Source organism: Ursus arctos, chromosome X, assembly GCF_023065955.2.
Source record: "Ursus arctos isolate Adak ecotype North America chromosome X, UrsArc2.0, whole genome shotgun sequence".
NCBI classification, from domain to species: domain Eukaryota; kingdom Metazoa; phylum Chordata; class Mammalia; order Carnivora; family Ursidae; genus Ursus; species Ursus arctos.
Window position 1 is genome coordinate 34,727,036 of NC_079873.1, and position 3,886 is coordinate 34,730,921.

Consider the following 3,886-nt stretch of genomic DNA (forward strand, 5'->3'; position numbering starts at 1 on the left):
ACCCGACAGTCTATGATTCCATCTGTATGCAATATCCAGAACAGGCGAATCCACAGGGACGGAAAGATTAGTGGTTGCCCGGGGCTGGGAGAGGGGTGGGGACAGGCAGTGACCGCGAACGGTACCGGATTCTTTTTGCGGTGATAGAAATGTTCTGGAACTAGATAAGGTTGATGGTTGCACCACACTGCGACTGTACTGAAGGCTAGTGAACTGTACACTTTAAGATGATTAAAACAGTGACTTTTGTGTTCTGCTTATTTACACACACACACAGACACGTGTGCCTTTCCTGCCTGTGGTTACAAGGAAGTCTCACCCCCCCCCCACAGCCCCCCACCCCCGCGGGTTCCACAGTTACCCTCCTGTACCTTCTCTGTTGGCCAACACTTCCCGCCACCTCTCCCCCACCCCCACCCCCGCGCCCCAACCAGTAGCTATTGTGAATGCGCCGCGTGCAAAGGCCCGGCAGCCTCCCACACCTGAAGCGGGGCTATCCAGGGCTCAGCTGTGGGGACTGATGATCGTCACGCTTATCACAGTGATTTTCTCACCTGAATCCTTTGCTTCTGCCTCCTCACCCCAACCCTGTACTCAGGCCTGGAAGGGGAGCTCTGGACAGTCTCCCGGAGACCCCTCGGGGGCCCTGAGGCCCAGGGGTCGAAGACAGTACTTTGTTGAAAACCTGAGCTACACCGCGGCTCCCAGACCCAAGCCAGCCAGCCTCGGAGGGGGCTGCCCCGCGGGGTGGGCCCTCCTCCCAGGCCATAGCCTGGGCATAGTCCCGCCCTGTCACAAGCACCCCGGGATCACCGCCTAAGCCACCCTCCCAGGTCCCAGACACCCCAAACCAAGAGCAGGGATGTCCTGTACGCTTTAGGAACCTGACGGCTGCCCAAGTCCCCAGGAGGCCTAGTGCGGGGGGAAGCCACCCTCCCGTCGCCCGCAGACCTCAGCAGGGGTCCCGGCCCTTTCCCCCCGGGGGGCTCATGGGTAAGGAAAACTCTTCTGTGCACCTGAAAGGGTCCCCCGAACTTCAAAGAGGAAGGCGGCCGGTTCCCTGAGGCTCCTGCCCCATCACGTGCAGTCGTTCAAACCCGAGCGGGGTCCGCGCCAGGCCCTGCGGGCTTGACCTCGGTTCTGCCGGCGTCGAACGGCCGCGCGGAGCACCTGCGTTCAGAGCACCGGAAGTTCCCGGGAGCAGGTCCAGCCGGAGCCGCCGCGGGGCCCTTGGCAACCGAGCGCACGCGGCCAGTGCTCCGGGATGAGGGTGTGGTGCCCTCTAGAGGCCACGGGGCCGCACGGCCGGGGCGGGGTTGGCGCTAGGGGGCCCCTGCGCGCGCCGGAGGCTGGCAGGTGCGGAACCTAGGTGCACGCCGAGGAGGGCCGGTTGTTCAAGGTCATAGGCAGACACGGATCCGAGCCTTCCGGAGTCGGTCCTTTGGTATTCCGCTGCCGCTCGTTAAAGAAAGAAAACAAAAAGCCCTCGCACACTCACACCCGCGCGGAGCTAATGAAGCTGAAGTGTCAGGGCACCTCATTTGCTGAAGACCTTTCAGGGGGAGGCCCCCAGAAATGTATTCACCTGGTCATGTGTGTGGGTACAATTTGCAGAAGTCAACTATTCGGGCTGTAATTGGTTAAGATCGCTCTCTTCCTGCTCTGACTCTCTGTCACACTTTTCCCCTCTGGTCCTGGAGAGGCCGAGGACCTTCGGGGGCTGGCCAAAGGGAAGTGGAGTTGAGAATACATGGAGTGTGCCTTTAATGAGAACTGTTTACATATGCAGTTATTGCTGGCCATCCCGGGGTAGGAATGACTTCCGGGAATAATCTCACTGCCCACCTGGCATCATGACATCGAGCACTACAGCAGCTGGGGCGTGGGAGGAGGAGAAATGAGGTTTGAAATGTGCAGAGCCGGAAGCTAGTCTGTGGGAAATTCTTCCAATCACCAAATGCCTAAACTTGTGAGCAGATCAAAACAGAAATTTGTCCTCTCGAGAATATCATCAAAAATGCAGTGAATATAATGGCAAACTCCCTATAAAATGAGATGATTTTTCAGGTATGTCCATATGTAACCAATAGAAATGATTCTGGAAAAATAAACTGTAACAAATTTTTTTTCAGATCATACCAAAGGAGAAAGCGATAAATTTTGAATAGAGGTAATATATGGGTTCTTGGTTTAATAATCTACTTAATGAAAAGAAGTGAAGTATACGAATACAATGGGAAAATACTTAAATTTCTTGCTGATTTGACCAAAATAGTGACATTGACAAAGATAACAGAAATCTCATAATAGACCTCGACAAGACATTGAGGTCAAGTTGGCTGATGAGTATTGTCAATTCAGAGTATTTAAAATTGGTCCCTGAATTTGAATCCTTGATATGCCCTGAAAATGTACAGCTTTTATATAAAAGAAACTTGATAGAGGTTTCCCCATATTTGACAGCAGTCTCCCAAATGTATACAACATTACTAATAACAAATTGCGAAGCCGGAAGTTTTCTAAACTATCAGTAATGAAAGTCAAATTTCCATCAACTACGCCTGAAGAAAAACGGAATAAGTTATCTTTCTATCCTCCCCCAAATCATAAACCCTTCAAACAACCACAAAACCTGGATCTACCCTCCCATCCATGTGCACACGCGCTCACATGCACATGCACAGACTACACTCATCTCACATACACGACAACCAAGAAGAACCACAGGCTCACTGAGTAAAAACGGGCACAAGATCCCTTTGCTAGAGACATTTGTGTGCTTTGGAGGAGCTCTTCTTTTTTTTTTTTTTTAATTCTTTTTTTTATCTTAATTTTTTTTATTATATTATGTTAGTCACCATACAGTACATCCCTGGTTTCTGATGTAAAGCTCGAGGATTCATTAGTTGCGTATAACACCCAGTGCACCATGCAATACGTGCCCTCCTTACTACCCATCACCAGCCTATCCCATTCCCCCACCCCCCTCCCCAGGAGGAGCTCTTCTTATGGGCAAATGGGTGCTGGTGAACATAAGTCTGACATCAGACTACTCCAGAAAATACATAGAATCATAACATGCCCATCAATTTGCTAAAAGCTAGATCCGATGAGAATTATTTTTCCTAATTAAGCTAATTTTACTAACAAAGCCAATTTCCCCTGGGGTGCCTGGCTGGCTCAGTTGGTAGAGCATGTGACTATTGATTTCGAGGTTGTGAGTTCGAGCCCCACGTTGGGTGTAGAGATTGCTTGCAAATAAAAAAAAAATTTTTTTTTAAAGCTTATTTTCCTGTTGGTTTCCCCAATGCTTTCCATTCCTTTACTCTCACCCCCAAAGGAATTGCAGAGGACAGCTTTGGGCCATTATTTTGCCATTCCCCTCAGACAGAAGGAGTGGTTTTTCTTCCTCGTTAGCCTCTTGCATATTTTTAGATCGTCATCATCTGTTATGCAAAAAAAAAAAAAATCAAACTTATTTTTTATCTTAATATTTCACGAGCCAAACTTCTTTTGTTCTATTGACATTTGTAGAAAGAGGTTTTTAAAAGTCTACTGCTCAGAGTAAAGCAGCCGCAGCCTGCAGAGAGGTACCTTGTCCATTTAAATGTGCAGTAATATCCTCCTTGGTAGGGAGCTTCTAGTCCCATGATGGTTTTTTCCTGTCAGGCGGTACTAGAAGAAAAAAACATAAGAGGCATAAGGGTATGCCAGATGGTGAAAAATAGGTTTACGGCACCAAAATAGTGTTGTTTTTATTAAAAACTAGGCTAGTATTGAATGCCAGAAGGTGTGAAACCCAGCTCTGAGTAAGAATCTCCGCATTTAGCATGAATCTTGGCCCATCTGAGCCTCCCACCAGGGGAAGCAGAGTGGGCCCACCAGC

The 3,886-nt window shown here is 49.4% G+C and overlaps 1 non-coding gene across 1 annotated transcript; it reads left to right on the forward strand.

The window, feature by feature from the left end:
• Nucleotides 1-3,169: 3,169 nt before the first annotated feature.
• Nucleotides 3,170-3,242, forward strand: TRNAN-AUU (transfer RNA asparagine (anticodon AUU)). Its single transcript has one exon. It is a non-coding gene; the product is annotated as a tRNA-Asn (tRNA).
• Nucleotides 3,243-3,886: the final 644 nt, after the last annotated feature.